Genomic DNA, 19,730 nt, shown 5'->3' with positions numbered 1-19,730 from the left:
ACCTGGTGAGGTGATCAGTAAGAGTCCTGGCAGGAAGATGATGGCACATGAATACTTTCAGGAATAGTTAAAACAAGGACTCATTTCTCAGAGAAACGTAGAATTGAGGGAACCCACAAGGAGTAGTCCAGTACTCCGAAACTAAACAAAAGGTGGGAGAGTTAGGCTGGAAGGAGTGTGGGAAATGAACAGCTAATGCTGCCCAAAGACAGGAAGGACTGTTAATAGACAACTGCCTGGTGAAAGGCACTGACTTAAGGGACATGGAACTAAAGGAATAAAAATTCTAACCTCTCCCTTTTGCCTAGTCAACCCAGGAAAACATGGAGCAGAGTGGGAAAACATCAAGGGGCAATTTGGAACGGCAAAGTATGTGGCTTAAGAGGCCAATGTAGTCTCTAATAAGCAACAACTGTGACAGCCTGAATAACAGCCTGTTTTAGCTAAGAGATGATTTAAAATACCAAGTCTTATGTGGTTCACCTGGCAGCTGCCTGGACATTAATTACAATAAACACATAAAGGAGAAAAGGATGAATTTCATGTTACAAACAAGAAGGAACAGAATTGAGACAAGAGTTAGATAAAGAGTTAATGGTTTATAAACAAAACCCTACTGAGAGCAGTAAAGGGAATATATCTAATATACATATATATATATAATTTTCATTTCCTAAAAGGTCTAGACCACATTATTCTGAGTATCTTCAATATTATCCCAAGATAATGTGTACTGTTTGTATTTTAGATCAATTTTATATTTTGTATCTCTCTTTTAATTATGTAATTGCTCCTGTATTTCATATACATTTGATTTGTATCTCTAAATAGAATATAAGAAACTTGCAGGAATAAAATGCCTCTGTTTCTCTGTTTTTCCTGTATTCCTCATCATACCTATCACAATGCCCCAACATAGAAAGTATTTGATAAATGTCTGTCAATTAGCTATCTACTAGCCCCAGAAATTCTTGTCTTCATCCATTACCTCATGATAGTTACATCTCATTTCAGTGGACACCACTTTCCTATGAACAGAGAATATTTTTGTGGAGTACAGAATATCAAAACAACAATGGAGATAAATAGGTCACATGTATGTTATTAGGGAAATGGATAAATCACTGATAAAATGGTTCCTTGTGCCACTAACTTTTTTTCTCCCGTTTAATGTTTTCTGATATAATAAACTTACCTGAAAATTCCTTGGGGAAAAAAAACCATAGGAAGAGAATATACAATCCATTTAGGGATCCCTTCCCGTTACACTATTCATCCATTCCTTTATCTCTTCACAAAATATTTATTGAACAGTTCTAGGAATATAGAAGTGAACAAAATTCAGTTCCTACTTTTACAGAACTTTTGTTCTAGCCAGAAGGAACACTCCATAAACAGATATGTTTGTTAATTGATGAAATTATATTTAAAAATAAAGCAAGGGATGGAAACTGAGTGGTGACAGTGATTGGGTTGTACTGTAGACAAAGTAGTAAGCAAGTGTTTCTAATAAGAAATATGTGACAAAAACCTCAACTGAGTGAGAAACATACTTCACAAATATTTGGGTGACTGTCATACAAAAAAAGGAAAATGTGAACATAAAGCAAATGCTTATGAGTGAAATCTGAATATTATAGTGCTTTGTAGGTTCTGAAGGATGACACATGTATATACACTATTTCCCCAGGAAATTCCCTTTATCCTAGAACTTCAAAGAAGCACATTCCCAATTGGATAAAAATATCCACATGTCCAGAGAGTAAAGTTTGGGATACATAATAAATTCCTAATTGGTAGTGTTTTTTTCCCAAAGCATTTGGTAAGTACCAGAAAGGGACTCTCTAGAAATACTTCCTTGGAGCAAGCATTTGAATTGGAATCATATCAAAAGACTTAACTAACAAAGGACCCAACCTAGGGTGAAAGAAAAGAGGACTATAGTCACCCTTCATGCCCATTATGGTTGTAGATTAGAATCAACTAAAGGAGTTTTTGAAATAATGTAACTTGGGGCCCGTGCTGTGGTGCAGCGGTTTAAAGCCCTGGCCTGAATCACGGCATCCCATATGGGCACCGGTTCTAGTCCCAGCTGCTCCTCTTCCCATCCAGCTCTCTGCTATGGCCTGGGAAAGCAGTAGAGGATGGCCCAAGTCCTTGGGCCCCTGCACCCATGTGGGAGACCTGGAAGAAGCTCCTGGCTCCTGGCTTTGGATCAGCACAGCTCCGGCCGTTGCAGCCATCTGGGGAGTGAACCAGTGGATGGAAGACCTCTCTCTCTCTTTGCCTCTCCTCTCTTTTGAGTAAATAAATAATAAATAAATCTTTAAAAAATAAATTTTCTAAAAAAATAATAGAACCTGATTCCCATCTCCAGAAATTCTTATTTAATGGATATTCTTAAGGATCTAAGGATAGTAATATTAACATGTGGTCAGGATTGAAAAGTCACTGAATTAAGCTAGATTCTGGGGTTCCCAGAGTATTACTTTCCTTTGTTCCCAAAGTACTCATCTAATCATGTTTCATCTGCTTTGCAGGTGAACATCTCAGCTTCCAGTCACTGGACTTTCAGCTTCTGGAAAGCAGGGCCCTTGCCATAATCGTCCCTAAGTCACCATGCATTTAGAACAGTGAAATTCATAAAACATGGAATTATTTTCTATATTACACACACTCTATGCTTCGTATAAGGGTAGCAATTATTCTACTAATTTTACCTAGAAAGTCAAGACCACAAACTGTTTGGCCATCTGTTCTCCCTCTTTGTGATGAAACAACATTTTTGAATGTGATTTTGGTTTATTCTCTCATTCTTCCAATATAGCTAATTGTTGGTCTTTCCATTTGTCTCAATGCTTCTATCACCTTGTGGAGAGCATTACAATCAGACAATGCTTCAACTGTATCATAAAATGCTGCTATCATAGCCAAAAGTTTTCCACTTCTGATTTCTGGGATGGTGTTTTGGGAGAAGATATAGTTAGGTGAGTGTAGCTATATGAGAGCAAGAGGAAGTGGAAGAAAGGTTGATAGAGTGTTATTAGGCTTCTGAGGAAGCTAGTTTATGATGCTCAAAGATCACTCATTGTGTTGTTGATTTCTGAGGGAATAATCAACATTAACTTTCTATTATTATGGCCCTTTTGCTATAAAAATTAAGTAAATTTCATGCAAGGAATTGCCCTATTTGGGTAGGAGGAAACTGTACATTGATGAAGATGAGAAAAGACTTTCCAGTTTACTACTTCCGGTGAATCCCAGAATCCCAGATAATTACTCCCATCAGGACTAACCACTATAATTATATTAGTGCCCTCTGCTGTTGTACATGTGGAACATTACAGAAAACAATGTCATTTCAAGATAATGTCTAGACCGTCTCTACTTTCGCATTTTCCAGAAACAGAACTTTAATAGCATTTTTATTTAATTTCAGTTGGATGAACTTTTAACAAGTTGGGTGAAATTTTAACTCCCATAATTACTGGCTAATCCAAATAGAACAACATAATGTATAAGAAGCGGACATTATAGGCCTGTTGTTGTGTCTATAATGTTAATGTCATTTTCTTTACAAAATATTGATTACATATTTGCAAAATAACTGAAATTGCTTCCTGATATGGCAATTATTTTGAAATCTTCCTGGCTTTTATAATAGTCGTGTACTGATCATTTTCTCTTAGACTTTCCTTTTGTATATCCTCCTGTGTTTGCTTAAAGTCAGAGTCAATTCAGAGCCTCATAAACCTTTTTACTTTCTATGGCATTCAATAATTGTTTTATATGACATTTGTTTTGTACCGTTTGATTTGTTTCTATGCCCTAAATTAAAAATTTCTGCTTCTGTCTGAATTTTATTAACTGAAAATAATATTAGTAGGCTGAGGCCATAGCTCTAACTGCTCCTCTGTCAACCACTGATCTTTCTGTTTATCTTTCATTCTAGGATATGAAATTTTAAGCATCTCACTCACCTTTAAATAATCATTCCACATCTTTAAAACAACATACCCCAGTCAGATTTACATGCTGTATCTTTATTTTGTAAATTCTTTCTCTATGTATGAAGAAATATTTAAAATAGCATTTCTTAAAACAGAAACAAGAATTTGTTTATATATGTTGATATTGGTAATAATCTGTGAGCCTGGGAAATGAGTGTCTGGAATTTATTCCTTACTATCTTATTGCAGATTTTCTTTTCTAAATCTGTACTTAGTTCATATTTGTAACGTCTTTTGGGGGCTCATGTTTAAATCTGTTATTATCGAAATATTTTCATTTGTTCTTAATATTTATATTCATTTTTAAGATATGAGTATATCTTAGGAAGCAATTTTTTGATATATATTAATTTTAAAGGAAATATGACATACACTTGTAAAAACTAGGAAAACACATTTTAAAGTTAAATTAATTCAAATGTACAAACACAACCCAGGACAATGGAAAAATAATTTCAAACATTAATAGAGTTTAAATTAATTTCTTAATTTGTGAAAAATTAGATCAATTTTCAATGAACAATGATAAAAACAAAATGTAATTAAGGTAAAATTGTTTTTATAATGAGAAGTTGTATTTCCAACATTATGTTTTTACTCCAAATATAATTTCTGTTTTGTGTGCTTCAACAGTAATTAAGTAAAAGGAATAAACATTGAAAATGCTAATTTATAATTTCTAGATTTACAGATTTTCATTTTACCACATTTAGTTTGACATAAGATACATTCTAAAAGTAAATATGTGTTTGAAAGCAGTATATTGGATTACAAGAATATTTGTATTCTTCACATTTAAAAATTATTCTGATGTAGTTTTAGTCAGAAACAGGGAATGCCACAAATAGGATGCCACATGTAATTGAGTATTTCCAAGCTCGACTATACTCCCCACAGATGCTCATACTCTGTTCACTGGGATGAAGTTCATCCTTACAAGCTTACAGATAAATTTGTATCTCATGGAGCAGAATTAAGGTGGCTGATTCTCTAAATCCAAATTTTATTTTGAAGAAAAATGCATTCCTAAAACAGAGCATTCTTTATATTATTGAAACCAAATAACTAAGAAATTTTAAAAATGTAAAAAATTAAACCTTAACAAAGCAAGTTTTTTTTTTTTTTTTTTGACAGGTAGAGTTATAGACAGTGAGAGAGAGAAGGAGAAAGGTCTTCCTTCTGTTGGTTCACTCCCCAGATGGCCACTACTGCCAGCGCTGTGCCAATCCAATCCAAAGCCAGGAACCAGGTGCTTCTTCCTAGCCTTCCATGCAGGTGCAGGGACCCAAATACTTGGGCCATCCTCCACTGCCCTCCCAGGCCACAGCAGAGAGCTGGACTGGAAGAAGGGCAGCTGGGACCAGAACCCAGCACCCACATGGGATGCCGGCACCACAGGCAGAGGATTAACCAAGTGAGCCACGGTGACAGCCCCCTCTTTTTTTTTTAATGATTTATTTACTTATTTGAAAGTCAGAGTTACACAGAGAGGACAGGCAGAGAGAGAGAGAGTTCCTCCATATGATGGTCCACTCCCCAGCTGGCCACAATGGCAGGAGCTGCATCGATCTGAAGCAAAGAGCCAGGAGCTTCATTGGAAGCCAGGAGCCAGGAATTTCCTTCGGGTCTCCCACGCAGGTACAGGGGTCCAAGGACTTAGGCCATCTTCCACTGCTTTCCCAGGGCACAGCAGAAAGCTGGATCGGAAGTGGAGCAGCTGGGTCTCAAACTGGCACCCATATTGGATGCTAGCGCTGCAGGCCAGAGTGTTAACCTACTGCGCCACAGTGCTGGCCCCGCAAGTTTGTTCTTAAAGTAAAGACAAAATTATCTCCATATACTTGTCAAGAAAATATGCATTTTATGTTCAATGTATGTTACATAACTTGAACAAAGAAAACATTAAAAATCTACTTAAATTGCTACACAAACTTATTAAATAAATTATTCAATTATTCTAGAGTGGAGAGAATGGTTATATATGTCAAGACAATTTGCAAATACCAAAGATCTACAAATGCAAGAGAGGTAGTTGCTTATCCAAACACCTAGTCTCATTTTTTTCTTGTGAGAAAAACTCAGACATGTGTGTGTAAATCTGGATGTGGGCAGGCAATATGCCCAGGCAAAGAATACAATGCAGAACCTTCCTTGAAAGGAAGTATTGTCACATAACCAAGATCATCCAAGAGACATATAATTATATTATTAGATAATAGAATAAAATTAAAATGGTTCTTATTTGTAAGAAACCCATTTTAAACAAGAACAGATGATAAACTGAAGCTTAAACAATAGGAAGAAATGCCATATGTAACTACCTTGGGATGGCCCTTTTAATATCAGAAAAAGTGATATTCTAAACAAAAATAATTTGCTATGGATCAATAGGAGCTTTACTTAACAGCAAAAGTGTGAGTCTTCCAAGAATCACATAAATAGATATACTAAAGTTGTATGTGCCTAACAAAAGATCTTAAAAAATGTAAGGCAAAAAAATCAGAGATATAAGAGTAAATATAGAAAATTCTATTACAACTTGAGATTTCAACATTCTTCTCAATCAAAAATGATCAGAACAATTATATAGAAATCAGATAGGATACATAATACTTCAAAGCTTTTATCAATCCAATAAAATTAATTGCTCTTTTTAAGACTATAAAATCAATGAAAGCAGAATAAAAAACATTTTTATGACTGCATATGAAACACAAATATAAACTATATCTTAGATAATAAAACACATTTTAACAGATTTAAAGGAATTGAAAACATTCAAAGAATTCTCTGACCACAGAATTGAACTAGAAAGCACTAACAGAGAGATACTCAGAAAACCACAGAAGTATTTGTAAATGAAACAATACATGTCAAAAGAATGCATTGGCCAAAGAAGAAGACTAAAAAAATCAGTATATATGGGATTACATCAAATTGAGAAGTTTCTGTACTACAAAAGAAATAGTCAGGAAAGTGAAGAGGCAACTGACAGAATTGAAGAAAATATTTGCAAATTATGTAATTGATAAAGGATTAATAACCAGAATCTACAAAGAGATAAAGAAACTCCACAACAACAAAACAAACAACCCACTTAAGAGATAGGCCAAGGACCTAAATAGACATTTTCAAAAGAGGAAATCCAAACAGCCAACAGACAGGTGAAAAAATACTCAGGATCACCATCAGGGATCCATCAGGGAGATGCAAATCAAAACCACAATGAGGTTTCACCTAACCCCAGATAGATTGACTTACATACAGAAATCAACTACCAATAGATGCTGGTGAGGATGTGGGGAAAAAGGCACACTTATCCACTGTTGGTGGGAATACAAACTAGTAAAGCCACTATGGAAGACTGCTAGGAGATTCCTCAGGAACCTGAATATAGCCCTACCACATACCCAGCCATTCCACTCCTTAGAATTTACCCAAGCGAAATTAAATTGGCAAATAAAAGAGCCATCTGCACCTCAATATTTACTGAAGCTCAATTCACAATAGCTAAGACATGGAATCAACCTAAATGACCATCAACAGAAGACTAGCTAAAGAAATTATGGGATATGGGATATGTACTCTAGACTACTACACAGCAGTAAAAAAAAAAAGTGAAATCCACTCATTTGCAACAAAATGGAGGAACCTGGAAAACATCATGCTGAGTGAAATAAGCCAGTCCCAAAGGGACAAATATCCCTGATCTGTGACAACTGAGGACCTTGAAGTGAAACTGACACTATGAGAAACAATGACTTGATCAGCCCTTGTCCTGACTGTTGAAGAACAGCTTACAATTTTATTCTTCTTAATATTTTCTTTTTCTACTTAATACCATTGGTTGAACTCTTTAATTAACACAGAATTATTCTTAGGTGTTTAAACCCAACTGAAAATTGATCTCTGTTAAAAATAAGAGTGGTAATAAGAGAGGGAGGAGATGTACAGTTTGGCATACACTCCCTCAGACTAACCCCAAAGGGTAAAGCCAAAAACTTGCCATAGGAATCCAAATCCCATTAAGTTGGCAGGTATCAATGCCACCTTACTAGTTAAAGTGATCAGTTGAAGTTCATAACTGATGATAAAGATAGGATTAAGTGTCAAAGGGATCACATAAACAAGACCAGTGTCTGCAAATAATATCTGATAGAATTTTAAAAGGAGAGAATGATCCTACATGGGAAGCAGGATACACAGCAGACTCATGGAATGGCAGAGGTCCTAAATAGCACTCTGGCCTCAGAATCAGCCCTTAAGGCATTCGGCTATGGCTGAAGAGCCCATGAGAGTATTTTAGGCATGGAAAGCCAAGACACTGTGGCAAAAAATGACCTAAATGAAAGATCTCTGCGAGTGAGATCCCAGCGGAAAGCATGGGCCATCAAAGAAGGAGGTACCTTTCTCTGAAGGGAGGAGAGAACTTCCACTTTGATTATGGCCTTGTCTAAATAAGATCAGAGTCTGTGAACTCAAGAGGCTTCCATATCCTTGGAAGCTCATGACAAGAGCCTTGGGTGATTACTGACATCATAAATAAGAGTGTCAATTGTTAAATCAGCAAAGGGAGTCACTGTGCACTTGCACCCTATGTAGGACCTCTGTCGTTAATGTGTTGTACTATGAGAATTAATGGTAAAACTAATCTTCAAATAGTACTTTATACTTTGTGTGTCTGTGTGGGTGCAAACTTTTGAAATCTTTACTCAGTATATAGTTGATCTTCTGTATATAAAGATAACTGAAAATGAATCTTAATGAAGAATGGGATTGGAGAGGAAAAAATTAGTATATAAAAGGGAATTAAAAATAGATACAGCATATCAAAAATCTGTGGGAGTTGCTAAAGCTGTGCTTAGCAGGAAATTTCAAGTGAATATGTTATAAGGGAATACAGGTATAAAAATCAATAATCTAAGTTTCTATATTAGGAAATGAGAATAAAAAAGAGCAAATTAAAACCAAGGGAAGAAAATGCTAAAGGTACTAAGGTATTTGACTACACAGAAAACTTCAAAGAATCTATAAATAACCCGTGGGTTAGCAGAGGCACAGAATACAAAGTCAGTTATATACAAGTATGCAAGTCAACTTACAAAGATCAGGAGAGTTACATCAGCAAGACGGGATAATAAGACTTTCCAACATTTGTTCCCTCATAGGAACTTCAATTTGAACAACTATCCACACATGAAAATGCCTTCATAAGACTTAAAGAATCCAAGAGGGAGACTATAGCACCTATGTATAGCACAGAAATGAGGGGGGAAATGCATTAAAGAGGTAAGAGGGAGAGTTTCACATTATAAAAGCACCACCACTCATCTCCACCCAGGTTCATGCAGCACAACTTGGAGAGAGATATTTCTCCACATGGTGAAAGTAGAGTGAAGTGAGCACTCAATTTCAAGGCAGACCACAACACCAAGACCACTACTTGAACCTCGCATCAAGTCAACACCATGGACCCAAATTCAAATTTCTTCCGAGAGCCAGGTGGGCTGCTGTGCAGAAATAAGCTCCAGATGCACCCCAGTAGATTCAGACTCTGGGCTTGCTCTTACATAATCTTACACTTGAGGATTCAGGTGCCAGGCATACCTACTCAAAGGCTCCATATGGACATCACCTGCATATGGACATCACCAACTATCTTATGGCTGGACTGGTGAAGAGCTTTCCCTGCTAAATCCAGTGTATCAGAACTGGAAGAGGTCTTTACTATCTGAAATGGAAAGACACTAATTCAAGGTAATATGGATCAGGAAAAATTATGGAAACTATACCACTGAATGGATAAAATAAAGCACAAGTAGCTAACTCTAGAGAAATGGAGATAGACAGAGAACACAGGTAGCCAACTAAACAACACCAGAAAATAATACATGAAGAAAATGAGTTCAACAAAAATGTAGAAACCATAAGAAATAAAACAAAATACTCAAATTGAAGACCACAATGACTGAAGTGAAAAAGTCTGTAGAGAGCTTCAATAGAAGAATTTATCAGGCAGTAAAAGGAATCAATGAAGTAGAAGATAAGTCATTTAAAATTACCTAATCATAGGAGGAAAAAAAGAGTGATGGAAACCTATGGAACTTATGGGACACCACCAAGAGACTTAATATACAAATTAAGGAATTAACAGAAGGAAGAGAAAAAGAGAAAGAGGCAAAAAGCTGGTTAATTATGGTAAATACCCTATCTACAGAGAAAAATAAATATCAAGAATCATGAAAACCAAAGAACCCCAAATATACTAAAAATAAAGAGATGTTTGGGTTTGGTGCTATGGCTCAACAGGTTAAAGCTGTGGCTTGCAGTGACAACATCCTATATGGGCACTGGCTCTAGGCTGGGCTGCTCCACTTCCAAACCAGCTCCCTGCTAATGTGCTGGTAAAGCAATGAAGGATGACTCAAGTCCATGGGCACTTGCACCCATGTGGGAGACCCAGAAGAAACTCCTGGCTCCTGGCTTCATCCTGGCCCAGCTCCAGTCATTGTGGCCATTTGAGGAGTGAACAGGTGGATGGACTATTTTTTTTCTCTGTGTCTCTCCATCTCTCTCTCTCTATAACTCTGCCTCTCAAATAAATAAATAAATCTTTTTAAAAAAATTAACCAAACAGACATTATAATCAAAATCTCAAAAGTCAAAAAAAAAAAAAGATTTTGAAAGTAGCAAGAGAAAATTGATGTTACATAAAAGGGTACACCCTCCATAAAATAATGTGCAGATTAATAGCAGAAACCTTGTAGTCAAAGAGAATTGGAGGTATTTTCAGTGAGCTGAAAAAAAAAATGCCCAACCAAGAATACTATATTTGTCAAAGCTATTCTTCAGAATTGAAGGAGAGCTAAGCTGAGGGTGCTCAACATTGCTAGATATACCTTACAGGAAATGTTAAAGAAATTTCTTTAAGTTGAAATAAAAGTATGCTAACACCATGAAAATACATGAAGTAGAAAACTCACTGTAAACATGAGAGTTTAGTCAAGTTCAGAATACTCTGATATCATAATGGTTATGCATAAATCATTTTTACTCTAATATAATCATTAAATGATAAGAGTATTAAAAGTAACTGAAGGAACAAAAATTTGATAAAATATACATAACATAAAAGATGAAAATTGTGAGGTCTGGTGCTGTGGCATAATAGGTAAGGCTGCCATCTGCAGTGCCGGCATCCCATATGGGTGCCAGTTCAAGTCCCGGCAATTCTACTTCCTATTCAGCTCTATGCTATGGCCTGGGAAAGCAGCAGAAGTTGGCCCAAGTCCTTGGACCCCTGAACCCATGTGGGAGACCCAGGGGAAGTTCCTGGCTTCTGGCCGTTGTATCCATTTGGAGAGTGAACCAGCAGATAGAAGACCTTTCTCTTTCTCTCTCTCTCTTTCTCTCTTTTTACCTCTGCCTCTCTGTAACTCTGCCTTTAAAATAAATAAATAAATATTTTTTTTTTAATGTGACACTAATAACACAAAATGTGGGGAGAAGTGAAAGAAAGTTATAAGTAGCTGATTTTAACTTGTTAGCTTAAAATAGACTGTGAACAACTATAAAGATCTGCAGTAATTTATAAAAGATAAAGAGAAAGGAATCAAAGAATACCATTACAACAAAATATAATAAGAGAGGAAAAGAGGAACAAAAGAATAACAAAATAGTCAGAAAACAATCAAGCCACTGCCGCAGCTCACTAGGCTAATCCTCCGCCTTGCGGCACCGGCACACCAGGTTCTAGTCCCGGTCGGGGCACCGGATTCTGTCCCAGTTGCCCCTCTTCCAGGCCAGCTCTCTGCTGTGGCCATGGAGTGCAGTGGAGGATGGCCCAAGTGCTTGGGCCCTGCACCCCATGGGAGACCAGGATAAGTACCCGGCTCCTGCCATCGGATCAGCACGGTGCACCGGCCACAGCGCGCTGGCTGCGGCGGCCATTGGAGGGTGAACCAACGTCAAAAGGAAGACCTTTCTCTCTGTCTCTCTCTCTCACTGTCCACTCTGCCTGTCAAAAAAAAAAAAAAACACAATCAATGATATGGCAGTAATAAGTCCTTATCGTTATTATCAAATAATTATTTCATGTGAAAATGGACTAAATTTTCTACTCAAAAGAACATTATGGCAGAATGCCACAAGATTCAGTGATTGCTGCCTAAAAGAGACTCATGTTAACTTTAACATATTTGTAGGATCATCCAGGTAGGAAATCAGTAATGAAACAGCAGACTTGCCCAACACTATAGACAAATGGGCCTAACAGACATTCAGAACATTCCATCCAATAACATCATATTCTTTTCAAGCACATGCAGACATTCTCAGGGAGATGGAATATGTTGAGCTATAAAGCAAGTCTCATCAAATTTAAGGATAATGAAATCATATCAAATGTCTTCTCCAACACAAGGATATAAAACTAGGGATCATCATCAGGAGAAAGATTGGAAAATTCACAAATATGTGAAAATTAAACACATGAACAACCAATAGGCCAAAGCACAAATCACAAGGGAAATTTAAAAATATCTTGAGACAAACAAAAATAGAACTACAACATAACAAAATTTATGGAATCCAGAAAAAAAGGTCTAAGAGGATAGTTTATACCAATAAACAACTACAAAAAAAAGAGAGAATGATATCACATGAACAAACTAACATTATACCTCTGGGTATTAGAAAAATAAGAATAGATTGAGCCCAACATTCACAGAAGGAAAAAATAATAAAGACCAGAGCAGAAGTAAATTAAATAGAGACTTGAACAACAAAAAAGATCGATGAAACAGAGAGTTGTTTTTTTTTTAAGATAAGCAAAATTGACAAAACTTTAGATAGACTAAGAAAAAAAGAGAGAAGACTAAAATAAAGTCAGATATGAAAGATGAGCTATTACAACTAATGCCACAGATGTACAAAGGGTCATAAAAGTAATATTGTGAATAACTATTAAAAAATGGATAACCTAAAAGAATGAATAGTTTCCTAGACACAAACCACTAGGACTGAATCATGAAAAATGGAAAATCTGAAAGCACTAACTTCTGGGTAGCTTGAATTAGTAATCTTAAACTTCCCCAAAATGAAAAGCCCAGGACCAAATGTCTTCACTCATTAATTCTGCCAAACCTTTAAAAAGTTAATGGCAATCTGTCACACACACACACGTGCACACGCACGCGCGCACACAAATGGGAAGGAGTAGAAACACTTTCAAATTTATTTTATAAGGAAAGCATTAATCTGATACTAAAGCTAGACAAAGGCACCACAAGAAAAGAAATTTATATTTCAATTTCCTTGATAAACATAGACACAACAATTCCTTATTCACTTCCTTTCAAATTTGAATACCACAAATAAAGTTGGCAAGAAGGACTATTCTGTCATTAACAAGGCAGTAACCTGATAAGACACCATCAATATTCACAATCTCATTGATGGGGTGGACTTCAAGAAGGAAGCCTTTTGGGAGTGCAAAAAGACACAGAAATTGCCAAGAAAGACATGAGGACCCCATGTGTGTTTGTTTGCACTGATACTAAGCTCAGCAAAAGAATAAGGAATGAGTCAAAAGAATATGTGATATCTCATATCATATCCATGGACAGTGGTCCAGAAAATATGATGAAGATAAAGATATACCAAACAAGATCAATACTCAGGCTACCTATATACCTACCACCATCACAAAAACTGACAGTCGATATAAATGAGAACTAACTGCTGACTGTCAAATTTACATTAAATATCATAGATGTCAAAGTCTTCAACAAAATAGTGGTAAAGTGAATTTAATAATACCACATTAAAAGGATCACACAACATTATCACATGGGATTTATTCTTGAGAAGCGAGGATGTTTCACCTCATGCAGATCAATAGATGTGGTATACCAAATTGCAAAAATGAAGGATAAAAATCATATGATCATGTCAATGATGCAGTAAAAGCATACAACAAAATTCAAAATCTCGGCCGGCGCCGCGGCTCAATAGGCTAATCCTCCGCCTAGCGGCGCTGGCACACCGGGTTCTAGTCCCGGTCAGGGCGCCGGATTCTGTCCCGGTTGCCCCTCTTCCAGGCCAGCCCTCTGCTGTGGCCAGGGAGTGCAGTGGAGGATGGCCCAGGTGCTTGGGCCCTGCACCCCATGGGAGACCAGGAAAAGCACCTGGATCCTGGCTCCTGCCATCGGATCAGCGCGGTGCGCCGGCCGCAGCGCGCCAGCCGCGGCGGCCATTGGAGGGTGAACCAACGGCAAAGGAAGACCTTTCTCTCTGTCTCTCTCTCTCTCACTGTCCACTCTGCCTGTCAAAAAAAAAAAAAAAAGAAAAAAAAATTCAAAATCTCTTTATGATATAAAAAACTGAGTATGGAAGAAATGTACCACAACATTTATAAAATCCATACATGAGGGCTGGAGTTGTGGCACAGCAAGTTAAGCTGCCACTTGTGACACCAGCATCCCATACGGGCACCAGTTTGAGTCCTGACTGCTCCATTCTGATCCAGCTCCCCAATTATGCTCCTGGGAAGGCAATGGAAGATAGCCCAAGTGCTAGGGCTCCTGACACCCACATAGGAGAACCTGATGAAGCTCCTGGCTTTGATCTGGCCCAGCCACTGCCATTGCAGCCAGCAAATGGAGGAGTGAACCAGCAAATGGAGGATGTCTGTCTCTCCATCTCTCTCTGTCTCTCTATCTCTGTCTCTCTCTCTGCCTCTCCCTCTCTGTAACTCTGCCTTTCAAATAAATAAATAAATAAATAAATAAATAAATAAATAAATCTTTTATATAAAAAGCTCATAGATGATAAGCCAAGAGCTAACATCCTACCAGTGGTAAAAAGTTGAATGATTTATCACTAAAATTGGTAACACAAGGACACCTGTTCTTCCCATTTCTATTCAATATACTACTGGAAATCCCGGAACAATTGGACAATAACAGCAACAAATAAAAGGCAGCCAAGTCAGAAAAGAAACATCAAAATTGTATCTGCTTACAGATGACATGAACATAGAAAACCCTAAATATCCATTTCAGAAAAAAGAGAACTAGTAGACAAAATTAGTAATATTTCAGGATACAATCAGCATAAAATATCAATTGTGTTTCAAAACATTAACAACAAATTCTTTGGAAAACAAGAAAATGATTCTATTTACAATACTGTCAAAAAGAATAAAATACTGATGAATCAATTTAATAAAGAAAGCAGATCTATAAATGAAAACTATATAACAGTGACATTAAAGAAGGCACAAATAATTGAAATATTACCTCATGGGTTCATGGATTGGAAAATGTTCATTATTGTTAAAATGTCCAAACTACCCAAAGTGATAGAAGAGTCAATAAAATCCCTACAAACATTTCTGCTTTTTAACAATATATTTATTTATTTGAAAGGCAGAGTTTACACACACACACACACACACACATACACGCGCACACACAGCAAGCAAGCAAGAGAGCTTCCATCTGCTGATTCACTCCCTAAATGGCCACAATGGCCAGAGCTGAGTCAGTCTAAAGCCAGGGGCCAGGAACTTCTTTGGATCTCCCACATGGGTAGAGAGGCCCAATCACTTGGCCCATCCTCCATTGCTTCCCCAAATGCATTAGCAGGTAGCTGGATCAGAAGTAGAGCAAATGGGACTCAAACTGGTGCCCATATGGGATGCCAGTGTTGGAGACAGCAGCTTTACCTGCTACACCACAATGCTGCATCCCCCATCAACATTTCAATAACATATCTCACAGAACTATAAAAAAATTCTCCTCATAAGTAAAGCAATCTTATGTAAAAAAACAAAACTGGAGACATCATACTATCAGACTTCAAAGTATTCTACAAAGCTACTGTAATCAAAATGATATAATACTAGCATCAACATAGACATATGGGCCAATGAAACAAAGTATACAGAAAATACATTCATTTATCATTAATCTTTCATAAAGGTAAAAAAAAGCCACCACATACACAAGGTGCTCTCCTCAATAAAGGGTGTTGGGTCAAGTTGCTATTTTATTCCTTTTAGCATTTTTTTGTTCTACTTAATACCATCAGTTGAACTCTTTAATTAACACAAAATTATTCTTAGTTATTTAAATTTAACTGAAAAGTGATCCCTGTTAAATGTAAGAGTGGGAATAAGAGAGGGAGGAGATGTACAGTTCAGCACATGCTCACCCGACTTACCCCTAATGGTAGAGCTAGAAATGTACCAGGGGATTTGAATTCAGTCCCAGCAAGGTGGCATGTACCAATGCCATCTTACAAGTCAAAGTGATCAGTTTAAGTTCATAATTCATCATAATGATAGGATTAAGTGTCAAAGGGATCACACAAATAAGACCAGTGTCTGCAAATACTAACTGATAGAATTAAAAAGGAGAAAACGATCCAACATGGGAATCGGGATACACAGCAGATTCATGGAATGGCAGATGCCCTAAACAGCACTCTGGCCTCAGAATCAGCCCTTAAGGTATTTGGATCCAGCTAAAAAGCCCATGAGGGTATCTCAGGCATGGAAAGCCAACACACTCTGGCAAAAAAAAACAAAAACAAACAAAAAAAAAACACCTAAATGAAAGATCTCTGTGAGTGAGATCCCAGTGGAAAGAAGGGTCCATCAAAGATGGAGGTGCCTTTCTCTGAAGGGAGGAGAGAACCTCCACTTTGACTATGGCCTTGTCTAAATAAGATCAGAATTGGTGAACTCAAGAGGCTTCCATATCCTTGGAAGCTCATGACAAGAGCCTTGGGTGATTACTGACATCATAAATAAGAGTGCCAATTGTTAAATCAACAAGGGGAATCACTGTGCAACTACTCCCCATGTATGATCTCTGTCCTTAACGTGTTGTATTATGTGAATTAACAGTAAAACTACTATTGAAACAGTACTTTATACTTTGTGTATCTGTGTGGGTGCAAACTGTTGAAATCTTTACTTAGTATATACTAAGTTGATCTTCTGTATATAAGGATAATTGAAAAGGAAGAATGGGATAGGAGAGGGAGATGAGATGATTGTGGGTGGGAGGGAGTTATGGGGGGGGAAGCCACTATAATCCAAAAGTTGTACTTTGGAAATTTACATTTATTAAATAAAAGTTGAAAAAAAGGGATGAAGTTTGACCTTTATCTCTAAGGATGTAACAAATCAAAATGGATACATGACATAACTGCAGATCTAAAATTGTGAAACTGCTAGAAGAAAGCAAATGAAGTAAGCTTTTGACATGGGTCTTAGCAATGACATTTTGGATATGATCCCAAAATTACAGATAGTAAAAGCAAAAATTGACAAATTGGTTTACATCAAACTAAAGTGTTTCAGCATAACAAATCTGTAGATTGTTTCTACAGATTGAAGAGACGACCTACAGAATGGAAGAAAATATTTGCAAACCATATATCTGATAGGGCTGATATTTAAATTATATAAGGAACCCAAACACTCCACTGGAAAGAAATTTTCTAATTAATGTCACTTGAGACACCCACATCTCATATCCGAGTATCTGGGTTTAAATCTTGGCTCTGATAGCAATTTTAGCTTCTGATTCTAGCTTCCTACTGATGCACACCCTGGGAGGGAGTAGCTGATGGCTGAAGCAGTTGGATCCCTGTCACCCACATGTGAGACTCGGGTTGAGTTTCTGCCTCTTGGCTTTGTTATAGCCCCGCCCAACGTGTGTGGGTACTTGAGGAATGAGACTGCAAATGAGGTCTCTGTCTCTCTCTCCCTCTCTTTGCCTTTCAAATAAATAAAAATAAGTAAATAATTTAAATGGGTAAGGAACTGAAAAGATATCTCTCAAAAGAAAACATCATATGATCAACAAGTATAATTACATGAGCCATTCAGTCACAATAAATCTCTTTCTATATTCCCTGACATATCCTATTAGTTCTGTTTCTCTAGAGAACCTTGACACCAACATCAAAGGACTACAAAAAAGATAAAGAATTCTGTAAACTCAACAAATAAGAAAACAAATAATCCAAAAATATGCTAAAACTTTTGAATACATTTCACTAAAGAGAAAAACAGATGACAATAAAATCCTAAAAGATGTCATCAATGCAAATTAAAAACAGAATGAGGAGTATGTGTTTGGCCTAGCAATTAAGACTCTGGTTAGGATACCCACATCTTAAATAGGAGTACCTGGGTTAAATAGTCAGTTCTGGCTCCTGATTTCAGCTTCTTATTAATAGACAACTGTGAGGCAGTGACCATAGCTCAAGTAACTGGGTACCTGTCACTCACATGAAAGACCTGAACTGAGTTCTTGGTTCCCAAGTTTTGCCCAATCCAGCATCTAAAATTCCAGGCATTTGAAGGAATGAACCAGTGGATTCAATCATATTTCTCTCTCTCTCTCTAAAAAAAAAAAAAAAAAAAAAACAACAACAACAAACTCAGTCCTAAAAAAATGAACAATCCAATTTAAAAATGGGCAAGAGACATAGGCAGGCATACAACCAAGAAAGATGATACAGAGATGGCAAATGAACACACAGTTATTAGAAAATTGCAATTTAAAATATTGAGATACCACTACACACCTATTAGAATTCATGAAATCCCAAACACCAAAAACATTCAAAGCAGTGTGGATGTAGATCCCTAGGAACTTTTATTAACTGTTCTTTAGAATATAAAACAGTAGGTCTGGCACTGAGATGTAGTGGGTAAAGCCGCCACCTGCAGCACCAGCATCCTATATGTGTGCCAGTTCAAGTCCCAGCTGTTCCACTTCTAATCCAAGTCCCTGATAATGTGCCTGGAAAAGCAGTGGAAGATGGCCCAAGGACTTGGGTCCCTACATCCACATAGGACACTTGGAAGAAGCTTCTGGCTCCTGACTTCTGCCTGGCCAACCCTGACTGTTGCAGCCATTTGGAGGGTGAACGGTTGTAAGATTCTCATTATCATTCTCATTCTCTCTCTCTCTGTTTCTCTCTCTCTCTCTCTCTCAAATAAATAAATACAACTTTAAACAAAGAATATAAAATAGCAGCTATTTTGCAAGACAGGCAGTTAGTATCTTACAAAATGAACATACTCTTAATCAACAGTTTTCCCAAATGAGTTGAAAACTTAACTCAAAAATCTACATATGCATATACATTATAGTAATTTTACTCACAATTGCTAAAACTGAAGCAAACAAGAAGTCCTTCAATAAGTGAATGGATAAAGAAACTATTATAACCATATGATGGAATATTATTCAGCAATAAAAAATAAATGAACTATCAGAACGTTAAGTCATGAATCTTACATGTGTAAAGTAAAAGAAGCCAACCCTAAAATTCATATGGAATCATAAAATACTCAGAATAGCCAAAGCAATCCTGAATAACAACAACAAAATCAACCTGAAGGCATCATAACACCTGACTCCAAAGCACACTACAAAGTAATAGTAATTTATATGGCATGGTACTGGCATAAAAATCACCACATAGATCAATGGAACCGAATAGAAAGCCCAGAATTAATCCATGTACATACAACAATTGATTTCTAACAAAAGTGCTCAAACCTTACATTGGAGAAAGGATATTGTCTGTAATAACTGGATACAAATAAGTAAAAGAATGAAATTAGATCCATACCTCTCACCACATACAAAAAAAAATCAGCTCAAGTTGTATCAAAGACCTAAATTTAAA

This window comes from Oryctolagus cuniculus, chromosome 1, assembly GCF_051225735.1.
Source record: "Oryctolagus cuniculus isolate XC-2025 breed Fujian yellow rabbit chromosome 1, ASM5122573v1, whole genome shotgun sequence".
NCBI classification, from domain to species: Eukaryota; Metazoa; Chordata; class Mammalia; order Lagomorpha; family Leporidae; genus Oryctolagus; species Oryctolagus cuniculus.
This window is presented reverse-complemented; position numbering follows the sequence as displayed.